This window comes from Trichosurus vulpecula, chromosome 2 (assembly GCF_011100635.1).
Source record: "Trichosurus vulpecula isolate mTriVul1 chromosome 2, mTriVul1.pri, whole genome shotgun sequence".
NCBI lineage: Eukaryota > Metazoa > Chordata > Mammalia > Diprotodontia > Phalangeridae > Trichosurus > Trichosurus vulpecula.
This window is the reverse complement of record NC_050574.1, coordinates 301,232,517-301,259,443: the sequence shown is the minus strand read 5'-3', so window position 1 is coordinate 301,259,443 and position 26,927 is coordinate 301,232,517. Positions and strand designations below refer to the sequence as shown.

Sequence of the window (26,927 nt, the reverse complement as noted above, 5' to 3'; positions counted from 1 at the left end):
TAAATTTGTTTTCTTCTTTTTTTTCTTCCTTTCCCCCACCCTAGAGATAGGTATTTTAAATTTTTTCCATATATATTTACACATGTATATATGTGTGGGTCTATACAAACACACATATGTGTATATATGTGTATACATACATATATACATACACATATACATACATATATATACACACATATGTCTATATATATCTGTCTCTTTCTCTATCTATATCTATATAGATAGATAAATAGATAGATAGATAGATATAGATAGGTAGAGATAGATAGATAGATAGATAGATAGATAGATAGATAGATAGATAGACAGATAGATATGGAGAGAGAGAATCCAGGTGGAGATATCTAGCAGGCGAGTGAAAATGCGAGACTGTGGTTCAGTTTGGCTGACAGGGTTACAGATGCAGATTTGGGAGTCATCAATATAGAGGGTCATCATACTGGGAAGATCAATAAGGGAGCTAGTATAAAGAGCAAAGAGAGGAAAAAGAAGCCAAAGAACAAAACCTTGGGAGACATCCCCGCTTATGTGTGTGAGGAAGGGGAGAGTCAGTAAAGGAGACTGGAGCAGGACAGTCAGAAGAGTAAGAGAAGAATCAGCAAAGTCAAACGTCACAAGAATGAAAGAGAGGAGCTTTAAACAGAAAAGACTGGTCAACAGCGTCCAATACATCAGAAAGTCCAAAGAGGATGATGAAGGAGTCCATGGTGAGAAAGTTGATGCAGTGACTCTAGAATACTTTTTTTTTTAAAGAATGTTGGCAATGAAAGGGAAGAAAAATATTGGATGATACCCTTGAGGAGGTAAAAAAGTCAAAGGGAAACTTTTTTTAAAGGATGGAATACCTTTGTAGGTAAAGTGGAAGAAACTAGAAGAGGGAAAAATCAAACACGCAGGAAGAGAAAGGAATGATGAATGGAACAAGGAGAAGACAGGAAGGGATAGGATCAAAGGCAGAGATGAATAAGTTAGTTTTGGCAAGAAAGAGGGCCAGCCTTATCCCTCTGAGACCTTGAGAAAGAGGAGAGAATGGGAAAAGACATTTATAGGGTTCAAAGTGTGGAAAAATGGAGTTAAGGGAGCTCATATCAGATGGCCTTCATCTTTTTAAAAAAGTGGGAGGATGAGAGCCTTCTGCACAGAGTAAGATGGTAGAGGTTATCTAGGCTTAGGGATTCACAGGACAGAAAGCCTAAGGAAGAAAAAGGAAAGAATTCCAGAGATGCTAAAGTAGCTGCTCATTAATTCAAGTTTTGGTAGGGAAGAAAACAAAGCCAGAAAAGGGATGACAGATGGGCTGGGAAAATATGGGATGATCAAGAGACTTGAGATCATAGTGAGGAGGAAGAGCAGGTTCTAGAGGAATGGGGAATTGGCAGAGGTAGGACAGGCAAACTACCTGCCTTTGGATTTCTTTTTGGAAGAGAATGTCTTCCCTTCCCTCTAATCTGGAGTTGTTTTTGCTGTGGAAGGGCAGGACTCTCTCAGAGATACAGCTAGAAACTGGCAAAATTGGGAATCTTTTCTTTATTGTGCTTTTATTGCAGCTCTTTCGAACCTTTTCATCTCTTCTCAAGCCTCCCCTAGCTCCCCCACCCCTATCTTTTCAGTTGATATACTCGCCCCATATTTTAGAAGGAAAAAAACAACTAGGCAATTTGCTGTGAGTTCCCTCTTTTTCCCTCCTCCTCACCTCATATCACTCAAATACCTTCTGCCACTATCTCCCTTCATCTCTGACTCATACGAAGAGGTGACCTTACTCCTTATCTTTGCCTGTACAAACTATCCCATTCTATCCTGTCTCCAATAACAGATCAGCCTTCTTTCTATCATCTCCACTCTATCACTTCAATTTCTTGTTGTCTACTGACTCCCTCCCTACTACCTACAAACATGCCCATATCTCCCACATCCTCAAAAAAAAAAAACTTAACTTGATCCTTCCACCCTCAATACCTCTTTATCGCTTCCTCTTTTTGTGGCTGAATGACTTGAGAAGCAGACTACAACGGTTGCCATCACTTACTTCATCTCCTCTCACTTTCTTAACCCCCTAAAATCCTGCTTCTATCATCATTCCATGGAAACTGCATTCTCCAAAATTACCAAAGATATCCTAATTGCCAAATCCAATGGTCTTTTCTCAGTCCTCATTCTTCTTGACCTGCCTGCAGCCTTTGACACTGTGGATCACCCTCTTTTCCTTGATAGTGGCTTCTCTCTAGGTTTTTGGAACACCACTCTCTTCCTGCTTCTCCTCCTATCTATCTGTACACTCCCCAGTCTCCTTCTCTGGATCTAGGTCATGCCCTCTAACTATAGATTTCTCATGGGGTCTGTCCTAGGCCGTCTTCTCTTCTTCCTTTACAATACCTCACTTGGTGATCTCATCAGCTCCTGTGGATTTAATTACCATCTGTCTGCTAATGATTCTTAGATCCATTTATTCTGTCCTAACCTCTCTGCTGACCTACAGTTTTGTATCTCCAACTGCCTTTCAGATATCCCTAACTGGATGTTTAATAGACATCTTACACTCAATATCTTTAAAACAGACCTCCCCCAAACACTCCCCTGCCTCTAATGTCCCCATTACTGTTGAGGGAAGAAAACTGACCCTCAGTGAGAATAAGTGACTTGACCTAGGTTAGGTTACTGATAAATAGCTGAGCCTGTACTTGAACCTTTGTCTTCAGCATCGTGTTAGCCCTTATGGGTAAGGCTGATGGACCTTGCTGGGCAGGACCTATCCTAGATTGTCTTTTCCCAGGAGAGGGAGGATGAGCCAAAGTAGCCCCACCCAGAGAATCTGCCTTTTGTGGCCAGGGTGGCTCCTGGGTATAAGACCTGCCAGGTCAGGTGAGGGTGTCTGATTTGTGGCAAACGAGGCAAGTAAACAGGTTGCCATGAAGCAAAGGAAGGATCCGAAGATCATAGATTTAGAGCTCTCCAGGGCCTTAGGGGCCATCTAGTACAATCCCTTTTATAGATGAGAAGACTGAGGCCCAAGAGGTTGAGGCTTGTTCAAGGTCACACAGGTTCTAAGTAAGAGAGCCAGGATTCAACCCTGAATCTTCTCACTCTAGGTCCTGAAGCCTGGGTCCCTCTGTGAGTTGTGGGAGAGCCTTGCTAGCTGCAACAACACCCTTGAGGTGGGGGGTGGGGAGCAGCACTCCTTCCTCAAGAGTGGAAGGACAGGGAATGTTGCTGTAGAGTTTTTGTTTTTGGTGGCCTGGCAGGAAGCTCACTATTCCCCCCAAGCAGGGGAGAAAAGAGTTAATGCTTACAAAGAGCTGGATGGCTGATAAGCAAGGTGTGGGGTGGGGGAAGATAAAGCAAACTGGAACCTTTCCCTCTGGGTGTCCATGGGAAGATAAGGCAGGCACTGCGCACCCTGGTAGAGATTAGGGCAGAGGGTGATTTATCATGTTGGTGTAACCTTCCAGGACGGCTCATGCTTCACCCTTTCCTGCTCCAGATGTCACTTAGGCTTGATATATTTCTCCACAAATATTCCAGGTCTTGCACCCAGTGATCCTTGATTTCATTTTATAAAATAACAAAGAAGACGGAAGTTGAATTTAGGGCCAAATTGGATAATAGGACACTCTATGGCCCTTCTCCTTCCTTTCATTACTCCTCACATTCAACAAGTTTGATTCGATTCAATCTAATTAGCAATTACAAAGCACCTAGTATGGCTAGAGCTTGGGATGAAAAGATGACTAATACTACTAATAATAATAAATGGCACTTATATAGAGCCTTAAGGCTTGCCAAATGATTCTCCTGTGTTATTTCATCTGATCCTCACAATAAAAACTGAAAAACATTCTCTGCCCTCAAGAAGGTCATATTCTATTGGAGGTAGAGGGGTGGGGCATAAGAATGTGGCATAAAATGTGCATAGATGAGTAAATACAAAGCATATACTAATTGTTGCTCTGGAGGAGGACCGATGACCTCAGAAGGGTGATGTCTTAACTTGCCTTTGAATTGGATTTAAGTGAGGCAGAGCTTTGAAAAGTCATCAGCCTCACTCCCTCCTCCAGAATCATCGAAGTTCAGGGGCAAGACATAGATAGGTCAAGGCAACTGATGATGACCAGATGCGATGGATGGCCTTTCTAAATTAAGGTCTTTCCCAGGCCTCAGTGTGTCTGAGGCAGTGCCCACTGATCTCAAGAAAGAATCATGGGCTCATAGATTTAGAGGTGGAAGGGATTTTGGAGGTCAACTACCCCATCCTTTTTATTTTATTGAGTTATTTTATTGATGAGATCAGTGAGGCCCAAAGAGGTTGACTAAGATCACACAGTCAGGAAGTTTAGGAATCAGGATGTGAATTCAGGGCTTTGACCCTAAAACTAGTACTCAACTGAGGGGATCAGGAACGGTTTCATGAAGGATGTGGTATCTGAGCCGAACCTGGAAGAAAGCTAGGGATTCTAAGGAGCAGAGATGAGGAGGGAATGCATTCCAGGCATGGGGGACACCTATGCAAAAGCGTGGAGACAAGATGTCTTATAGAGGAAACAACGAGGAGATTTTTAGAGGGAACTAGGTGGTACAATGGATAGAGTACTGGGCTCGGAGTCAGGAAGACTTGAATTCAAATTCAGCTTCAGACACTTATTAGTTGTGTGACCTTGGGTAAGTCTGCCTGCCTCAGTTTCCTCAACTGTAAAATGGAGATAATAACAGTCCCTATCTACCAGAGTTGTTATGTTGATCAAATGAGATAATATTTGTAAAATGCCTAGCACAAAATAGGCGCTTAATGAATGCTTATTGAGTCATTTTGCTCCTGGGTCATTTTGACTAGACCCTAGACTATGTGAAGGAGAATAACGTGCATGAAATGTGGGAAGGGAGATAGGTGCTAGATTGTGAAGAGTTTTAAATGCCAAGCAGGAATTTATATTTTATCCTAAAAACAAAATCAAACTGCCAGACTTTCCTGAGCAGGGAAACGGTATTATCAGACCTGTGATTTAGGAACATCGTTTTAGTAGCTGAGTGGAATATGGACTGCAAATAGGACAGAATGGAGAGAGAGACAGAGACGGAGACAGACAGATGGAGACAGAGACAAAGAGACAGAGAGGGAGACCAACAAAGAGGCTGCTTCATTAGTTCAGGCAAGAAACGATGAGGGCCTGAACTAGAGCAGCCCCTGTATGTATGCAGAGAAGGGACAGATTTGAGAGATGTCCTGGAGGTTAAAATCAACAAGACTTGGCAAATGATTGGATGGGACCTGTGTGTGTGTGTGTGTGTGTGTGTGTGTGTGTGTGTAGGAGAATTGTGACTGTAAGTAACTGGAAGGATGGTGGTACCACCAACAGAATTAGGAAAGGGACCACCAACTGAATTAGGTAGGAGAAGAAGGGCTAAGGGGAAAATAATGGTTTTGTTTTGAACATTGTGATGTAAGAAAAGTTTGAGAGACATAGTTTCTGAGTATTTCATAATTAGTTTTATTAGCTGTGGCTAGCAGATAATAAAATGATGGTCATTTGGCTTTTTCTCATAAACCAAAGACCCTCCCCATGCCCCCCCCCATCCAGAATATTGAATGCTTAAATAGATTTGAAAAGGGGAGTGTTCCTGACAGTGGAAATCAACTCCGATTGGTTAACAATCAATGAAGGGGTGGACGTATTAATGAGGAGGTGGTCAAAAAGTCTTCGGCTCCTTCTGATGGGAAGTGACCCAATCATGAGACTCAGCCACATCCAGAAATCTGGACAAAATCCGTATTTACCCAAACCACACTAGCTGATTTTCCTCTTCATAATCTGGGTCACCCTAAATTCTAATGGAAGACTGCAAGGACAAGGGCTTATTTCCTAAGGGCAAGATTTCACTTAGACTGGATTCTGTTTGTAAAGTTTTCTGGTTAGATGGGGTCCCACCCAAGATCAAAAAGCATGCACCTCAAGGATCTGGGCAATGCCTTTCAGAGACTAGCTGAATAGGAGCTTGTTTCTGCATGAGAAAAGAGAAAGGGAAAACCTTAATCTCAATTAGTAATTGGTTATTAATATAAAAGAAAAATAATCATTTCTCTTAACACGTTGAGCTTGAGATACCAATGGGACATCCAAGTGGATATGTCCTGTAGGACTGGAGTTTAGCATAGAAATAGGGACTGAATATGTAGATTTGGGAATCATCTGATTAGGGAATCTGGGAATCATCTGACAGTTGAATTTATGGGAGCTGCTCATCTGGTATATATAGAAAGAGAAGATGGCCCATGACAGAGTCCATGACTGTGGGGAGGGACATGGATGATGATCTGTCAAAGGAGACTGAGAAGGATTTATCAGATAGGTAGGAGGATAGTCAGGAGAGAGCAGTGTCACCAAAACCAAAGAAAGAGTATCCAGGAGGGGGTTAATAGTCTCAGAAGCAACCAAAAGGTCAAGAAGATTGATGAATAAGAAGACCCCATCCATCTCAAGTCTGCTTCCACACCATTTCCTACAATGCTTGCTCCACACTCTCATTGCTCTAGGCTTGGCCACTCAAACCTAGCAGGATGCAACTGGGAATCCTGCTACCTGGACGCTCTCTCCGTCCTCCTTATTTACTTCCCCTATTTCCTGGAAACTCCGTCGTCTGGTATCTTGTCCTCTCATAGCCGAGTGTTCTGTGCCTTCCAAGAGATCAACTGTGCTGATGAGATAAAAAGAGAAATGTCTCCCAAACCCAGCCTTTTCCCCTAGAAGTAAACTTTGTTAACACTTTCGTGTGAACTTCTGGGGACAATACTCCTGCCTTTGTTGTTTTTACCACTATCTGACAAGGAGCTCTCTCCCAGGCAGTGATTGATTATCTGCCATTAAACTAGGAGCTCCATGAGGATAAGAACTGTGTTTTCTCCATCCAATTGAAGACGGCACAGTGACTGGAGTGCTGGGCTTGGAGTCAGGAAGACCTGAATTCAAACACAGCTGCAGATACTTATTAGCTGTGTGACCCTGGGCAAGTCACTTCACCCTGTTTGCCTCAGTTTCCTCATTTATAAAATAGTCTGGAGAAGGAAATGGGCAACCACTCCAGTGTCTTTGCCAAGAAAATCCCAAATAGGATCATGAAGAGTCAGACTCTACTGAAACCACTGAACAACAACAACAAAGGTCTAGAGGAAAACTCCTTCCTATCCCCAAACACACCTGTCTCTGGCAAAGCTCCGCCTACAAGGCCTGTTGTTACCTGCTTAATTAAATTCCTTTTCTTCTCTGCCCTGCACCCCCCATCAGAGGCAGGTCAAGATCTGTCACCAGTGTGGGGGTTTCTACCTGCAGTCTGTGAAGTTAAAAAAAATTAATAATATACACATATAAAAATGTATATATTAATATAAATGTAAAATAGTTGTATATAATAGTGTCATATGTAAATATTTATATATAATATGAATATATTATGTAATTATTAATATGTTATAAGGTATCTGCTACCTCTTGTTGTTCAGTTGTGTCCGATTCTTTGTGATCCCATTTCGGGTTTTCTTGGCAAAGATACTGGAGTGGTTTGCCATTTCTTTCTCCAGTTCATTTTACAGATGAAGACACTGGGGCAAAGCAGGTTAAGGGACTTGCCCACGGTCACACCACTAGTAAGTGTCTGAGGCCCCAGATTTGAACTCAGGAAGATGAGTCTTCCTGACTCCAGGTCTGGCACTCTACCCACTACCACCTAGCTGCCAAATGGGGATTTGCTGCCTATATGTCAACATAATTGGTTTTCTTTGTCATCCTGTGTATTTTCTTTTACGAACTTAAAAATAGTATTCTCAGAAGGGGTGTATTGCTTCAGTAGACTAACAAAGAGGTTTGTGAAATAAAGAAGGTTAAGAACCCCTAGTCTAGGAAGAGGAAGTAATTAAAGGAGGGAAATCTGGCTGGAAATCTTTTTAGAGCAGAGTCATAGATTCACCAGTGGGATGGGGAATAGGGAGAAGGGAAGGGGGAGAATGCAGAATCTGAACTCAGTTTACCTGTTTGTGGGAGAACTAATGGCAGCCTAAGAAGTATAGACACATTCTCTCAGACCAATCAAGTCATTGGGCTGACCTAGGAGTGAAGCGTATATCTTCTGAGGGTCCATGGGTATATCTTCTGAGGGTCAATCTGCTGGGCTGTGATCCCTGAGAGGGGACCACAGTTATGTCTTTCCCAATTGAAAAAGGATTGATATTGAAGCCCCTCCTCCTCTCCAGCCCACAAGCCTCAGGCTAGTCTCACTATCTGAATTAGGTGACCAGCTCTGTGATGTAGCTTAAGAAACACAGTGTAGGGCACTGGAAAGAAGGCAGGATTTAGTCAAAGATCCTGGGTTCGAATTCTGACTTTGTCATTACTACTCGTGTGATCTTCAGCAATCACTTCATCTCTCTGGGCCTGTGTTTCCTGACCTGTAAAACTACAGAAGGGCTAATGATAGTAAGTAGTGATGACCAAAAAAAAAAGTGGAAAAGAGCATGATTGAAGCATTTAAACATGCACAGGTGAGAATGAAGTTCAAAGGAGACAAATAGGACAACTTTGAAAAGGATGTGTTGAATTTATTATGAACTTTGAAAAATGCATGTAATAGAAACATACAGTTATATATACAACATATTTATGTTTTATACACATAAATGCATAAAATGCATGTAAATGTTCATCTTCGTTGAGGTCAAAATAACAAAATAAAAAAAAACCATGGAGGAGTTGGATTAAATTCCTTCCGAGGACTAAATTTATGATCCCAAGATTCATCTTCCCTTTTCTCCCAACAGAAAGCAAAACATGACTCCTTTGACCTATCATTAGTACTTGGAATTCCACCAGTAAATAAATATTCATTTCTTTGAGTCTTGAAGGCTTTTTATTCTTCCAGAATACCTTTTAAAGTGAAAATGCCCCTAAGAGATATTTGGGTTTTCAAAGGAAATGCTTCAGTAAGTCTTACCAAGTTAAAAGGTGTGCAGTGTGGCCACTGTGAGGACCAGCCTAGCCTCTAAATCTGAAGAGGTTTTTTGACAGCAGGTTGACAAGTAAGTGGAGCATCTTTTTAGCTGTAAGGCCTGGCAACTCAGTAAGATGGGGAGAGGCTGCCACCTGCAGGTAGAATAAGGACCCACAGGGACTCATGGAATCCACACAGAAGGATCCCAGATAGAAATATTGAAGTAAAAGGGGGAGAGTGGGGAGTTGTCTTTAGTGGCTAAGACCTATAGAATTAGTTTAGGTACCTCAAAATCACAGAGTAAGAGAAGGAGAGACAAGGGTCTAAGGGAGGTAGGAGGGTGTTAAAGACAACTTTCCTTGGAAACCTATTTGTTGTTGCTCAGTTGTATCTAACTCTTCATGACCCTTTTGGGGTTTCCTTGGCAAAGATACTGAAGTGGCTTGACATTTCCTTTTCCAGTTTGTTTTCCAGATTAGGAAACTGAGACAAACAGGGTTAAGTGACTTGCTCAGGGTCACACAGCTATTAAGTGTCTGAAGTCAGATTTGAACTCAGGAAGATGAGTCTTCCTGACTCTAGGCCTGGCGCCATATCTACTGCACAACCTAGCTGCCCAAAGAAACCCATTAGATTCAGGGACTGTCAGAGCTAAAAGGAAGATGAAGTCATAGGTCCACTCCTTTCTTTTTCTTTTGTTACCAAATTGGTAATTTCATTGGAATAGGGAATTCCTCATGAAACCACCAAAGAAGATGGGTATTTCCTTTGCAGCTCACTCAATCAGAGACTTGCCTAGGGCACTGAGAGGTTAGTAACTTGCTCAGAATCATAGAGGGAGAAAAAAGAAAAGAAAAAAAGGAAAGGAATAAAGCTAAGAAAAAAAGAAAGAAAGGGAAAGGAAAGAAGCTTTTATTAAGCACTTACTATGTGCCAATTCTGTGCTAAGCTCTGAGGATACAAATAAAAAAGCAAAAGTAGTCTTTCCCCTCAAGGAGCTTAGATTCTAATAGATAGAAACAACATTCGTGGGGGCGGGGGGTGATGGCACACTTTGGTCCCGAACGTAACAGGGGTAGTGACTGGTGCTATATTTAATGGTAGTTCCACAACTGGAACCACAGAACTGGAGGGGATACACTGGTGGCAAGATTGTTGACAAGTAGAGGTCCAAGATGTGGGAATTGGGTCTATGCAATTGGGTCACCAATCAGGACAGCTTGGCCCCAGGGTACAAGTTCTAGAGAAGAAAGGGAGAAAACCTCCAGGGTATGATCTCTGGTCCTGGTGAGTAGGCATCTGGCATGGCTGTCAAGATAAAGGTCATGGAAAATACCAGAGACCAGACTTGAACCCAAGTCTTTTCCATCCCAAGGCCGGCTATCCTTCCACTATGCTAGGCTTCCTCTTTGACTCTTTTTATAGATTAAAAAAATGAGGCTTGGAGAAGTCATAGAACTTGCTCAAATTTGTAAGAGCCAAGACTCTCTTTGGCCCTTCCACAACTTGAATGAAGGCCATTCTAAACAGCCATGCTGTGGACATCCCAGATAATGTTGACATTTTTCTTAAGGGTTGGACAGTTATTGTGAAGGGCCCCAGAGGAATCCTCTAAAGGGATTTCAACCATATCACTACTGAGCTCAGTATCCTTGGAAAGAAGAAAAAAAAAGGCTCTGGATGGACAAGTGGTAGGAAAATTGAAAAGAACTTGAGACCATATGCATAATTTGTGGTTATGTCCAAAACATGATTAAAGGTGTTACTCTGGGGTTTATGCTCACTTTTTCATCAATGTTGTTATTCACGAGAACTCACTTGTCAAAATCAGAAATTTCTTGGGGGAAAAGTATTTCTGAAGAGTGTGCATAGGTTAAATGTTACTTATGCTGTTTCTCAAGCCCAAAAACTTGAGTTAATTCTTGAAGGAAATAATATTGAACTTGTGTCAAACTCAGCTGCCCTGATCCAATGGGCTGCCACAGTAAAAAAAACAAACAAACAAACAAAAACAAAAAAAAACGCTATCAGAAAATTTTTGGATGTCATCTATGTTTCTGAGAAAGGCACAGTGCAACAAGCTGATGCATAAAGTTGGAAATGATGCCAAGGTGTCCTGAGGAGTCAGCACTTATTCAGATGTCAAAATAAATAAATAATATAAATAAATAAAATAAAATAAAATAAAATATATTTTTAGAAAAAAGCGTGGACTGTGTACATCCTTTTCAGGCTGAAAATGTCCATGGGACAGCCATAATTCAATTCCCACGAAACTTGTCAGTAGTTGCAACTAGAACCTAGGTCTCTTGACTCCCCAGTTCAGGGTCCTTTTTGCTAACCATTATTTCATATCTTGAAAGGATGCAACAGTGATTTTGTTGGCAGCAAGTGACTTCATATTTTCAAGTCTGGATGACTCTGTGACTAATACACAAAGCATATCCATGATTATTTATCTACAAAGTGTCCCTCTTCTGCTTCTCACCCCACTGCTTCCACAACAACCTAGCAGTATGTCAGTAATCTTGTTTGGAGCCTGGCCCAATGGCAAAGCAGTCTGGGATTCTGCTTGGCTGCTGGAGGATGTTGTCTCATAGTTGGGTGGCCTCAGCCCCTGAACTCCAGCATTATAATAATCATACTCAAACTCTATGCAGGTTACACAGGGTCTTCTCATTTTCTCATGAGCAGGAGTATTTCTTTCTTAGTTTTCTTTCAAGGTCCAGAAATGTCTGAGAAACCCAGCCCAGGATCTATTCCAGGCTGAAATGTAAGCTGATTATAAATAAAACTTCCTACTGACACGCAAAGCCCTATGTTTAAGGGAAGAGGAAATGGAGGTTGGTATTATCATTCGGTGATCTCAGACATGGGAGCAATTCCATCCCCAAACAAGTCTCCCTATAAATGGGGATTATCTCAAAGCAAAGAGATACTGTTGCAAACAGCCCCTGAGCCAGCTGAAGAAATTGACTTAGACCTTGGTCATCTTGCCAGGGACAAAATAGCTTTAAGGGAGAATAGTTCAGACCAACAAAAGAGCGTTCATCATCTTTCATCCTCTGTAGGGTATATATAAATGATGACCACAGTCACACCGTGTGTGTGTGTGTGTGTGTGTGTGTGTGTGTATGAGGGAATTGGGACAAGTGGGGGAGTGTGCAAAAGAAATAGAGGATGTGATCTCTGGCCTTAAGGAATTCATAGGAAAGAAGCATCAATATAGTAAAAGAAAAATGATAGGCTAGTAATGAAGAGACGTTGGTTTTTGTACTAGCTCTGCTACTGACTCACTGTGTCATCTTAAAACTTAGTCAACAATTCACTTGGTGGCCCAGCGGATAGTTCTAATGAGTAGGACTAACATTTCCTTGATCTGAACATTCTATTTCTGTCTCCACAGTCTCTGGTCACATTTGCCTTTTCTTTTTCCCTAGCGATTACATCATACTATAATTTCCCATTGGGCTTGTATGTAAGCTCCCAAAGTTGTTTTCACGTGAAATTCCATCATGCTGAATCCTTCTCTTTCTGTAGGTTAGCAAGTCAGTAACAGTCATTTATTAAATGTCTGCTGTTCGCTAAGGAACAGCACCATGCTATGTAGTGGGGATATAAAGATGGAAAAACAACACAGTATATGCTGTCAAGGAGCCATCAACCTAGTTGATACCCTCAACCCTCTCCTGGACTATTGCAATAGCTCCCTACTTCCCTCTCCAATTTACCCTCCATAGAACTTTGTTGTTCAGTCATTTTCCAGTTGTGTCTGACTCTTCATGACTGCATGGGGTTTTCTTGGCAAAGTTACTGGAGTAGTTTGCCATTTTTTTCTCCAGTTCATTTTACAGATGAGGAAACTAAGGCAAACAGGATTAAGTGACTCCAGTCTATTCTCCATATAACTGCCAGATTGATATTCTAAAGCAGGGCTATCCCACTTTAGGTATTCCTAGGGGTACATTAAAACAAAATAATTATTTGAGGGCCACACCCAGAATAAAAAATACAGTACACTAATAGAAAGTGGGGGAACGCAATCAATATGACAGGCAAAAGCACGAAGAGTGAAAGCAAACACAAAACAACAAAGCAACAACACAACAGTATAAAGGTAAGTGCATACTGGCTAGCCTGCATCGTACAGAGGGAATGCATCCCACAGATCGATTGAAAATTCCATGAGATATGTTCCGTCTATAATACTGCTTCAAAACACCAAAGAAAATTAACATCAACCAGATTATTTATTAGTGATGGAATTAAAAAATCTAATATGCATTCCACGCAAATTATTATTTTATTTTTTCGCTCGTGAAAATTAAAAGCCACAGGCAGGCTGCATAAAATCACACTGTGGGCAGCACGAAGCCCATGGGCTGGATTTTGGACAGCCCTATTCTAAAGCACAGATCTGACTGTCATTTCACCACTCAGGAAGCTTCAGTGAGTCTCTCTTACCTATAGAATAAAATACAGATTCCTTTGACATTTAAAGCCCTTCACAATCTGGATCCAGCCTGTCTTTTCAGTCTTAATTCACACACTTGAAATTCCAGTTAAACTGACTACTTGTCATTCTCTTTACATGAAATTCCATCTCCCCAGGGGATGGAGCCAAGATGGTGACTGGAAAGCAGGGACTTGCATGAGCTCCCCCCCAGGTCCCACCAAACACCTATAAAAATAGCTCTGAACAAATTCTAGAGCTGCAGAACCCACAAAATAGCGGAAGGAAGCAGGGATCCAGCCCAGGAAAGCCTAGATGGTCGCTGGGTAAGATATGTTGCACACAGAGCTGGGAGGGAAGCAGAGCACAGCCCAGTGTGAGCTGCACCAGGACCAACCAGACCGAGAGCCAGGCAGAACAGGCAGTAGGGCCCTGAATCATTGAGCTGTGGCAGTTACCAGACTTCTCAACTCACAAACACCAAAGACGACAGAGAAGGTTAGTGGGTAGAACAGCTAGAATGGAGTGGTGGTGGGCCCCAGCCCCGAGGGCACGGAAGTGGTACAGCTCTGGGGCTGCATCCAGCTGCAGTTATTTCCAGTCTCAGGCCCACCAGGTGGGAGGAATCAAGCAGCAGATCAGAGTGGGAGTGCAGAGCCTACTTGGATCTGAGTTGTGGTCCAGGTTGGTGGTTCTTGGGGGAGGAGGAGCGCTGGTGTAGCAGAGCTTGCTGTGTAGAAGTAGCTCTGAAAACAGCAGTGCTTGGACCCTAAAGCTTGGGACAAAGTACTCTCTACTCTACAAGCAGTCATACCTTTATAAAAAGCTCAGGGATCAAGTAGTTGGCTGGGAACATGGCCAGGCAGTGAAAACGGACCCAGATTCAGACTCAGACTTTGGAATCTTTTTTTTGGTGACAAAGAAGACCAAAACATACAGCCAGAAGAAGTCAACAAAGTCAAAGAGCCTACATCAAAAGCCTCCAAGAAAAATAGGAACTGGTCTCAGGCCATGGAAGAGCTCAAAAAGGATTTGGAAAAGCAAGTTAGAGAAGTAGAGGAAAAATTGGGAAGAGAAATGAGAAGGATGCAAGAAAACCATGAAAAACAAGTCAATGACTTGCTAAAAGAGACCCAGAAAAATACTGAAGAAAATAACACCTTAAAAATAGACTAACTCAAATGGCACAAGAGCTCCAAAAAGCCAATGAGGAGAAGAATGCTTTGAGAGGCAGAATTAGCCAAATGGAAAAGGAGGTCCAAAAGACCACTGAAGAAAATACTACCTTAAAAATTAGATTGGAGCAAGTGGAAGCTAAAACAGAACCAAAGGAATGAGAAAATGGAAGACAATGTGAAATATCTCATTGGAAAAACCACTGACCTGGAAAATAGATCCAGGAAAGGGAATTTTAAAATTATTGGACTACCTGAAAGCCATGATGAAAAAAGAGCCTAGATATCATCTTTCAAGATATTATCAAGGAGAACTGCCCTGATATTCTAGAACCAGAGGGTAAAATAGAAATTGAAAGAATCCACCGATTGCCTCCTGAAAAAGATCCCAAAAAGAAAACTCCTAGGAATATTGTCATCAAATTCTGGAGCTCCCAGATGAAGGAGAAAATCCTGCAAGCAGCCAGAAAGAAACAATTCGAGTATTGTGGAAACACAATCAGGATAACACTTCAACATTAAGGGATCGAAGGTCTTGGAATATGATATTCCAGAGGTCAGTGGAGCTAGGATTAAAACCAAGAATCACCTACCCAGCAAAACTGAGTATAATGCTCCAAGGCAAAATATGGATTTTCAATAAAACAGAGGACTTTCAAACTTTCTCAGTGAAAAGACCAGAGCTAAATAGAAAATTTGACTTTCAGATACAAGAATCAAGAGAAGCATGAAAAGGTAAACAAGAAAGAGAAATCAAAGGGACTTGCTAAAGTTGAACTGTTTTGTTTACATTCCTACATGGAAAGATGAAGTGTGTAATTTGTGAGACCTCAGTATTAGGGTAGCTGAAAGGAATATACATATATATGTGTGTGTGTGTGTGTGTATATATGTATATGTATATGTATGTACATATATATGACAGAGGGCACAAGGTGAGTTGAATATAAAGGGATGATATCTAAAAAAATAAAATCCAATTAAGGGATGAGAGAGGAATAAATTGAGAAAGGGAGAAAGGGAGAGATAGAATGGGGTAAATTATCTCACACAAAAGAGGCAAGAAAAAGCAGTTCTGTTGGAAGGGAAGAGGGGGCAGGTGAGGGCAAATGAGTGAATCTTGTTCTCATCGGATTTGACTTGAGGAGGGAATACCATACTCTCTCAACTGGGTATATTACCCCACATGAAAGTAGGGGGAAGGGGATAAAAAAGGAGGACAATAGAAGGGAGGGCAGATAGGGGGAAGAAGTAATCAAAAGCAAACACTTTTGAAAAGGGACAGGATCAAGGGAGAAAACTGAATAAAGGGTGACAGGCTAGGAGGGAGGGAAATAAAGTCTTTCACAACATGACTATTTATGGGAGTGTTTTGCGTAATGATACATGTGTGGCCTGTGTTGAATTGCTTGCCTTCTTAGGGAGAGTGGGTGGGGAAGGAGGAGGGGAGAGAATTTGGAACTCAAAGTTTTAAAAGCAGATGCTCAAAAAAAAAAAGGTTGTTTTTGCATGCAATGGGAAAATAAGATATACAGGCAATGGGGCATAGAAATCTATCTTGCCCTACAAGAAAGAAAGGGGAAAAGGGATAGGGGGGAGGGGAAGGGGGGCGATAGAAGAGAGGGCTGACTGGGGAATGGGGCAATCAGAATATATGCCATCTTGGAGTAGGGGGAGGGTAGAAATGCAGAGAACATTTGTAACTCAAAATCTTGTGGAAATCAATGCTGAAAACTAAAAAATATCAAATAAAGAAAATGATCACCAAAAAAAAAAAAAGGAAAGAAATTTCGTCTCCCATTTACTTGCCGTTTTATGGCTGTGATTTTCTTTAAAAAAATTTTTTTTAATTGATAGCTTTTTGTTATATCACTGCTCCAATCAATAAACCACAGTGACTTCTTATCAACTCCAGGGTAAAATGCAAAACATTCCTTTTGGCATTCATAATCTGTTCCCCACTCCTGGCTTTCTGGCCTTATTACGCCTTACAGCCCTTCATATACTAATTTATACTTCCAGCAACAGTGGCCTCCTTGCTGTTCCCCAAACAAGACACTCCATCTCTCAGGTCCAGGCATTGGCACTGTTCCTTCATGCTGAGAAGACTCTCCCTCTTCACCACCACCTCCTGGCGTCCCTGGCTTCCTTCAAGTCCCACTTAAAATCCTGCCTTCTACAGGAATCCTTTTCCCATCCCTATTCATTCTGCCTTCCTTCTGTTAAGTACTTTTTATTGATCCTGTATACATCTTGTTTGTATATGGTGATTTGCATGTTGTCTTCCCTATAAGATTGTGAACTCCTTGAGGGCAGGGACTATCTTATACCTTCCTTTGTATCCTCAGAGTTTAGCACAGTGATTGACTGACCGACCGACTGACCGACCAACTGACCTTTATTTCCCCTCCAAGAGAGAAATCCCTTATAATGAAGAATTGAAGAGAAGAAAAAATCAGCTCAGCAAAATCAACAAACATATAGAAAAAAAGACTGACATTATATGTAGTATTCCATATCCATAGTCCCCCACCTTTGCAAAGAAGCAGGGAGAAATGCCTTCTTATGTCTCCTCTTTGGGGCCAAGCTTGTTCATTATGATTTCATATCCATTGCCTTGTCTTTTAATGGGCTATTCCACATGCCTAGAATGCTCATCCTCCTCACATTTCCCTCTTAGAATCCCCGGCTCCCTTCAAAGTCCAGTTCTCATGCCATCTCCTACAAGAAGCCTTTCCTGACTGCCCCAGTTGTTGCTTTTCTTCCACCACGAAAATGTGCACATATTTATTTATGTATCCTCCAGTGGAATGTAAGGGATTATGTCATTTTTGCATCTCTAGTACCTATCACAACGGCTTCCATGGAGTAGGCAGGGAAGTAAATACTTTTTTAATTGAATTACAGTATAGTAAGGGAGATGAAATTTGCACACAAATAATAATAGAGCTAATGATTAAATTTGAGCTATTCTCAGCAATACAATGATCCAAGACAATTCTGTAGGACATATTATGAAAGGTGCTGTCCATCTCTAGAGAAAGAATTGGTAGAGCTGAATGCAGTTCAAAGATACTTTTTCTTTATTTTTCTTGGGTTTTTCGGTCTGTGTTTTCTTTCACAGAATAACTTACACGGAAATGTGTTTTGCATTACTACACTTGTATAACCTATGACAAATTGTTTGCCTTCTCAATGGGGGTGGAGAGGAGGGGAATAAGGAGAGAGAGAATTTGGAACTCAAAATAAAAAAAAAACTAAAATTGTTTTTGCATGTGATTGGGGAAAAAGTAAAGAATTAAATAAGATTTTAAAAAGTAAAATATTAAAAACATTTTGTAGGAGAGGATAAACACATAGTAGGCCATTAGAGGTTTGGAGAAGTGGAGTAGGATGGAAGGGGAGAATCAGGAGAGGTTTTGAGAGGCTGCATCTTGAAGAAGCAGAAGAAGTCCAGGTAATTGTGATAACCCAGGTGAGAGGCAGTCAACCGTACTAGGGGCAGTACAAATAGAAAAGAGGGGAGATGTTATAGAGGCATCATTGAATGCAGAGGATTAGGGTGGGGGAAAAATCAAGGATTTTATCAGAGATTTTGCAGAGGGGATACTTGTTCAGGTATGGGTTGGACTAGATGGCCTTTGAGGTCCCTTCCAGCTTTGACATTCTGTAACTCCATGGTTTCAAAGCCTAGATGATGGATCAATGTCAGTACAAGCAACAAAAATTGGGAAGCTGAGAAAAGAAGCAGGTTTTGGAAGGAAGATGGACGCAGTTTTGGAAATGGAGAGATGGAAGTGTCATTGAACTATCCATGTTGAACTGTTCAGCAGGCAGCTGGAGATAAAGGACCGGATCTCTATTTTGGAAATCAAAATGCATTGCATCACATTACATTATGTTACATCGTATCTTCAGTTTTGTAATTTGTGTTTGAATCTTGGCTCTGCTGCTCTCTTGCTGTACCTTGGGAAAGGAAGTCACTTTATTTCTTTGGTCCCATAAAATAAAGCATCTAGACTGGATGATCTCTCAAGGTGTCCACCTGCTCTAACATTGGATGATTCTGAATCACAAATTCCTACCCTGAGCAGGCTAACTTGCTAATATACATGACTATTAGCAATTCACTTAACCACTCAGAGCCTCAGTGACCTCATCCGGAAATAGGGATCACAATAATTGTACTACATAGTTCAATGGGTTATAAGGAAAGCACTCACCAACCTTAAATGTTACAGAAATGCCAACTTTTTATTCCTGAGATGATAGAATGCATGTAAACCTGAAGATGCCTAACAACATTTTTGTTGTTGTTGCTTTTTGTTTTTTTAAAAAAGAAAATCACGAAACAGAGCAAATTAGTGGAATAAACTCTCTGGTCCTTTTGTGAGGCTAAGACTACTCCCACTAGCCTACCCTACAACCACAGAAGGGGAGCTTGGAGATTTCCCAGGATATCCACTTGGCCACCCACAATCTCTTGCATGACCATGCTTGAGACAGATAATGCATGTTTTTTAGATGACTAGTTAAGGTCTCAGGGGACAGTTTATGATTGTAGATCAGAGTTTTTATTTTTTTCCTGTGTGGTACTAACTGGCATGTACAAGAATAGAAACTGTCTCCTTGGCCTTCCTGGCACCATGCTGTGTTCAAAGAGATAACTGGCACAGAAACAAATGACCAGGGCAAACAGAGTATCAGGACTGAAAGGAGAAAGAATAGAGGAGTAAATAGACGTGGGTGGGAGCAATGAAGCAACCCCATCTGGAGGAGAAACCCCCAACTCTTTGCCTTTCTCACACTAAACCTACTCTTTGCCTGTATCAAAAAGTGACCTTTTAGGACCTTGCTCCTATACTCACTCTTTTTTTCTTTTTTAAAGTAAATTTGTATTCATGTCGTTTGTTTTTGTCACCTCTGTTTTCCAATATGGACCTCCCCACCCCTTCTCAGAATAACTACTCTGACGATAGACTTCCCTGGCTTCCTTTAAATCTTATCTAAAATCTTCCCTCTTACAGGAAGCCTTCCCTCAAGCCTTCTTACTTCTAGTGTCTTCCTTCTGTTAATTATTTCCTACTTATCCTATATATATAGCTTGCTTTGCATATATATTTTTTAATGTTGTTTTCTGCATTAGATTGTAAGCTTCTTGAGGGCAGTGACTGTTTTTTGCCTCTTTTTGAATGCCCAGCTCTTAGTCCAATGTCTGGCACATAGGAGGCATTTAATAAATGTTTATCGAATTGAATCAAATGACATCCCTTAAAATGAAGAATAAAAAGGTGGAGGAGGGTGGAGGGGAGTTCAGTTAAACCAGGCCTGCACAACCTTCCACCCACCAAAGGATTTCAGGCAGCCCAGAAAAAAATGTAGAGGAAAACATCCTCTACATCTTTTGTGGGCCATCCAAAATCCTTTGGCATGCCAGCAGGCCTAAGTGGCCATGGGCTGCAGGTTGTGCAGGCCTGAGTGAAACCAACCAATACATCAAAATAATCTAATATTATATGCAGTGTTCCACACTCATAGTCACTCATCTTGGCAAAGAAGGGAGGGAGGAGTTTCTTCCTATCTCTTTCTTGAGGTCAAGTTTGGGTCTGTGTTTTCGTTGCTTTTCTTTCCATTTAAATTGTTGTAATCATTATAATTTTCGTGAGTCCACTTGCTTCACTTTACATCAGTTCATATGCTTTTCCATTTTTTCTTTATTCATCATGTTCGTAATTTCTTACAGCGCAGTAACATTCTATTATATTAATATACCACAATTTTTTCCATTTCCCAGATAATGGACCTCTAGTTTATTTCCAGTTCTTTGCTACTAGAAATTACTGCTGTAAGTAGCAAATAAGAACAGCTGACATTTGCATAGTGTTTTAAGGTTTTGCAAAGCACTTTATACTAATTCATTAACTCATTTGATCCTCACAACTCTGTAAGGTAGGTGCTATTATCATCCCCATTTTGCAGGTGATTTTATTCACTTTCTTTGCATAATTCCAAGTTGCTTCCCAGAATGGTTGGACCAATCCATAGTCACACCAACATTGCATTAGTGTGCCCACCTTTCCACAACCACCATTGACTGTTCCCATCCTTTGTCACTTTTTCCAACTTGTTGAAAGTGGCGTAGTAATTCAGAGTTGTTTCAATTTGCATATTTTTTTTTATTTTTAGCGATCTGGAGCGTTCTTCTGTATTGCTAATAGTTTGCAATTCTTCTTTTGACAATTGTTCATAATATTTGACCTTTGAAGAATGGCTCTTGCTATTATATATTCTAGTTACTTTATATCCTGACTATCAGACCCTTGTCAGAGATATTTTATACAAAGATTTTCCCTCATCATCTCTTCTTCATGCATTCTTTAAATATTTCATTTATATTATTTTTATATCCTCAGTTTCTGAATGTATCATTCCCGCTTCCCCTATGGATTGTACCACTATTTGTAATGAAAAATGAAAAAAAGGAGAGAAGCATTTCATCAAAACTAAATGCAATATTCTACCATTATTCCCCGTGTCTACAAAGAAAGCAGCCAGGTGCATTTTCTTAACTCTTCTCCAAGGTGATGGTGGGCATTCTAATTTGACATTGTGGAAATAAATTTTATAAATCACTTTCTGGTTTTTCTTAGTTCATTTTGCATCGGTTCATGTTTAGTCTTCCCATCTTTTTAGATCTCTCCCTCAACATTGGGTCCATCTCACTTGCCTACAAACAAGTTTTGCTATTCAGTTGTTTTTTGTCATGCCTGACCCCCATTTGGGGTTTTCTTAGCAAAAGTACTGGAATGGTTTGCCATTTCCTTCTCCAGCTCATTTTACAGATGAAGAAACTGAGGCCAACAGGATTGAGTGACTTGCCCAGGGTCACACAGTTAGTAAGTGTCTGAGGCCACATTTGAACTCAGGAAGAGGAGTCTTCCTGACTCTAGGCCCAGTGCTCTATCCATCGGGCCACTTAGCTGCCCCACAAACATGCTTAGATCTTTCCAATTCTGAAAAAGACTTCCTTTATCTTTTCATCCCATCCAGTAACCATTCCCCCCCTCTCCTCCTATTCACTACTAAGCTTCTTGAAAATATTGTCTCTATCCAGTTTCTCTATTTCCTCAATACCCATTTTTTCCTAAACTCATTATAATAGCGCTTTTCAGTACTCTATTTAATTATGCTAAGGTGAGCAATGGTCCTTAATTGCTAAGTCCAATGACATTTTCTAGGCCTTAACTTCTTCAGCCTCTCTGCAGATTTTGACATTTAACTATACCTAGTGAATATTCTCTTCTCCCTAGGCTTCAGAGACATAACACCTGTCCGGTTCCTCTCCTACTTCTAAGTCCTTTTTCGGCTTTTCCTGACCTCGACTCCTTTTTGTCTTGACTACATATACCCAACTCTTTGACATTCTCATTCACTCCAACCACTTTAACTATAATTTTGCCACCGATGACTCCAAAATTTATATCTTAAGTGTTGACCTCTTTTCTGAGCTCCTAATCTGTGTCTTCAATGACTACAGGACATCCCTAGGTGAATTTTCCACTGTCACTTAAAATTCAACATGTCCAAAACCCAGTTGGTTGTCTTTCTCCCTCAATCCTTTCCTACTTCTGACTTTAATATTTCTCTCTATGGTACCTCTAGTTACCTGGACTCTCATACTTAATACTCTTGAGATATCAAAAAATTATTTCTTCCCCCTCACCTTGCATATGTAGTCAGTTACCGTAGGATTATAGAACTAAATCTGAAGGGGAGCTCAGAGGCTGTCTAGTCCAGGCTCTCAATTTTACAGATGAGAAAATTGAGGCCCAGTGAGGCTAAGTGAATTGCCTAATGTAATGTAGCTAGTGAGCATCAGAAGTGGGATTTGAACTCAGGTCTTCAGACTCCAGAGCTAAGGCTTTTCCCACTGTACCAAGCTATTAATCTCTCTTCTGTATACCTCTTACATGTATCTCCTTTCCTATAATTCCATTGCCACAACTCCAGTAGAGGCCTTTACTACCACTTAGAAGAATCATAGTGATAGCCTTTGTGTAGATCTTCTCAACTCAGCTCTCTCCTTTTCCCATTCTGTGCTTCTTTCATACCCCTCTTACATAAAGAACTGGTTATATTAGTCCTCCACTCAAAAAACTTTATGGGTTCCTTATTACTTTCCATGTAAAGTTCTTATATAAAACTAAAAGTCATCAAAGGACATTTATTTTAAAATATTCCATAATTCATACTTATCAATAGCTTAGACTAGTTATGAATGAATGAAAAAATATTTGTAAAGTGCTTACTATGAGCAAAACCCTGTGCTAACCATTAGAGATACTGTTTCAACAATCTGGCTAGCAGCTGTTGTGGGGATGTAAGACCGACACAACCCCAACAATAAGCATGCCGCAAAAGCACAGGTTCTTTTGATCTGCTTAACTAAGGAAAGCTACGTGAAGGGGTTTGACAAGCTTACTTTAATTCAGCATACAAATATCATTCACTTGGTTGAGGGAAAAAAGCCAGCACACTGAACTTCAGAACAAATACAAACAAAGTACAAACATCAACAGACAGACCTTGTCTGATTCAAATCCCAATACATAGTTACCAGAGTTTAACAAAGTCTCAGCATCTGGGTTTATGAGCTGGAGGGCTCCTAGCTACAGCTACCCGGAGTCTCCCCATCAACACCATTGAGAAGGAGAGCCCTGCGCAAATAGCTCTGTCCTCTCTTCTTATAGGGCTTCCGCCGTCATCAAACGTCATCTGAATGACCAGAACTTAGGCTGCTCTGATTGGCTCTTGAGTTAGCCCCTCCCCTTAGGACCCTGGGAGGTTCACATCCACATAGATTAGGTTAACACCTAATAGGGGTTAGAGCCTGGGGCTTAGCACTTAGTAAGACTCAAGAGCATGGCTCTGGAGTTAGCACCTCCCCTTAGCCAGCCCCACCTTGGGCCCCACCCCAGTCACCAAACCACACCCACATAGGTTCCACACCTAACAGGGGTTAGAGCCTGGGGCTTAACACTTAGTAAGACTCAATGAAATATACTGAATTACTCAAAGGAGACAAAGGCCAACTATTCAAGGGCACTTGGTTGAACTAAGTGCTAAGGAGCCCATTTTGCTTACCAACACAGATACATAAACAAAAATAAGACAGACCCTGCTCTCAAGACACTCACTGTCTAATGGGGGACACAACACAGAGGAGGTTTCAGCTGCAAGTAGATGGAATGGTCTCCTGGAGCTTAGGGTGTAGTGTAGTGGCAAAGCAGGTAGTTATGCATCTTTTTAAATGTCATTTTTACTAATAAAATCATATCACTTTCTGATATCCAACCATTTGACAGTGCCAAGGACTTTGGCAGTAAACCTTTTATTTTTTTTAAAGCAACTGTGGAAGAAGTTGTAAGACTGCATATTCATAAGGGTCACTTCTGTGGATGATGGCTGAAGGGAGGGAGAGGGCTGGGCTGATAGTAGGACCAGAGGTCGGTGGTGGAGAGAGGGGCAGAGGAAATGGTATTGCCATTTCTAGGACCCTTGTCCATATCTGCCAGTGGTGGTATTGGTGGGGAGGTAGGTAGATGACTTAACTATAGTGATCATTCACTTCAGTGATAGTTGAAGCTGCTGGGCTGGAAGCAGAACCAGAGGCTTTGGGTGCACTGTTATTCCCAAGGCTCTTGGATTCAGGGTCCAGAGCTAGTTCTACTTGGGTCTGAGGGGAGGCAGTAGTAATGGTTTGACTTGTGCGGTACCCATTGCCTCCTGTCTCCCTCAGGGCTCCTTACTGTTTCAGGAAGGCTGACTTGCCTTACCTGTAGGTGGCAATTGGCCAGTAGTTGGTGGGAATGACTGGCCCCTTTTTCACAGGAGTTACTTCCCCAGATTCTGGCTTCAGGGACAACATCAGCTATTTCAAGTTTCCTTCTCAGATCACAAGGATGCAGGGTTTTTTTTTTCCCCTCTGTGTTCTAGCGGTCATTTCTGAGATAGTCAAAAATACAATGTGAACATGTAGAGATTATTATTTACTCAAAATTTATTTTTTGAGCACCTACAAAGTGATCAGCCCTGGGCTGGTGGGGATTACAAGGGAAGGAGAATAGACATTATACTCTGCTTAGTACAGTGCCTAACACTTACTCTCAGATGCTAGTTTAGCCAGAGGAATCAGGGGCCATTTCTTCTCATCACCGGCCACCCTCATCCAGTTGACCAGCTCAGACCAGCCCCTTGACTCCTTCCTGTCAACAGTAGCCAGATCCCTTGAAAGACCCCCCAGAAGTGATGGAGCCATCTCACTAAATCAGATGACTCACGGGCTCATAGATTTAGCTAGAAGGTCATCTAGTCCAAGCCTCTCCTTTTGCAGATGAGGGCACATACTCAAGCACAAGGTTAGAGTGGGACTGACTAGACACTTCAGAGATGGAGTTCTTCAAGGTACTTGGTCTGACCCAAGCTCCCTGGGCTGGAACAGGCTCAGTGGCGTTCATTAGCATCAGAAGGTCACTGGTTCTGGTTTACATAACATCAACCTCCCTGAATCTGGGCAAGTTCAGTGACTGATCCGTAGGAATGGTCCCAGTTGTGCCAAAAGGGAGGTTATTTACAACCTTGCCATGTCTGCAGGCAGCTATCAGCTGTTAAGACTCCAAACTAAGAAGACATTTTGAAGGGAGAGATGAAAAGTTTTGCTGATAGATTGGACGTAGGGAAGGAAGGAAAGAGAGGAGTCAAAGATGACTTATGCCTGGCTAACTAGGAAAATGGTAGCGCCATTGATGGGAAATTAAAATATGCAGATAAACCCTACAGCTAAAAACAATGCTGGCACTTCCTGAGACCCAGCCTGGCCCACCACCAAGAACTTGGAGGACTGAAAATAGAAGCTGTAAGGATCTGGCCTGAATTTAGAATTATCAGCAAGACTTTCAGTAGAATGAATGCTGGACATATTATATTCAGAGGACCTGGATTCAAATCCTCCTATCCTGCTTACTTACCTGTATGATCTTAGGCCAGTGTTTGACACTCCTATGTCTCCATTTCCTCAAATATAAACTTGGAGGAAGAGGGGCTAGATAACCTCTAAGGTCCCTTCCCACTCTGAATCTACAGCCCTATGACTCTTAACAATTATGGACTCTGGAACAGACTAGTAAACTTGGAAACACAAAGGAATGGTATCCCAAATCTATATTGGCCAAATCTCCATGCCCAGGACTCACTTGGGCCTAGAGGTAGACAAAGTACTCTAAGAGACAATATGCAGTGGAGTATTAAAAATAACATGCCCTGAGAATATCACACAGTTGCACTAGAATAAGTCTCTTCTGATGCAATGTTAGAAATTACATCATCCTAGTATCTCAGAGCATTAAAATTCATTTTGCTCTCCCTTGCACCTTTCAGATTAAATCTGTAGTCTGGTTTGTTATGTTTAAAGTGGGAAAATAAGTGCTTCACTAAAATATTTCATTAAAATTTTAACTGTAAGCATACTTCAGCTAGCACTATTAATCATAAAAATGCCTCCAGCCAGTTTGTATGCATGCCATTTTGTAAAGGAGAATGTAGCAAAGGGGCAAAGCTGCTTTCAACAATGTCAGGTTTTTTTTTTTAATATCTTGTACAAAGGGCTATAAATGCTTCTTGCTACTTGCATGGGGTCGATAACTTATTTTCATGGAGTGTCACATCATTACACTACTTGGACTGAAGTATATATGTTACAGATCCCCTAAAATTACCCTTGCATATTTTGATGTGTGTGAAATAAATACAATTGTTAGTGAAAGTTATTTACTAAAATGGAAAAAAGCAATATTACTGCATCATAGCACTATAGTTAATAAATATTGTAACTCGTTTGCCTATATTCACCTTCTGCATGCATCTGTCCATAAAGCTAAATTTTCTTTTTTTTAAGTTTTTATTTAGTATTTTATTTTCCCCCAGTTACATCTAAAAGCAATTTTTAACATTTGTTTTTAAAACTTTTGAGTTCTAAATTCTCTTCCTTCTTTCCCCCTCTCCCCCCATTGAGAAGGCAAACAATTCCATATAGGCTATACATGTGTAATCATGCAAAACATATTCATAATAGTCATCTTGTGACAGAAAACTGACCATTAAAATAAAGTAAAAATAAAATATGTTTCAGTCTGTATTCAGGCACCAACATTCCTTTCTCTGGGGATGGATAGCATTTTTCACCAGAAGTCCTTCAGAGTTGTCTTGGGTCGTTGTATTGCCGAGAATAGCTAAGTCAATCATCTTACAATATTGCTGTTACTTTGTAC

General features: G+C 41.1%; 1 protein-coding gene across 1 annotated transcript in view; it reads left to right on the top strand.

Annotated features, from left to right (window-relative positions):
• The window catches only part of SCTR (secretin receptor), an 86,153-nt gene that overhangs the window by 18,248 nt on the left and 40,978 nt on the right, over positions 1-26,927 (top strand). The window lies entirely within an intron of this gene.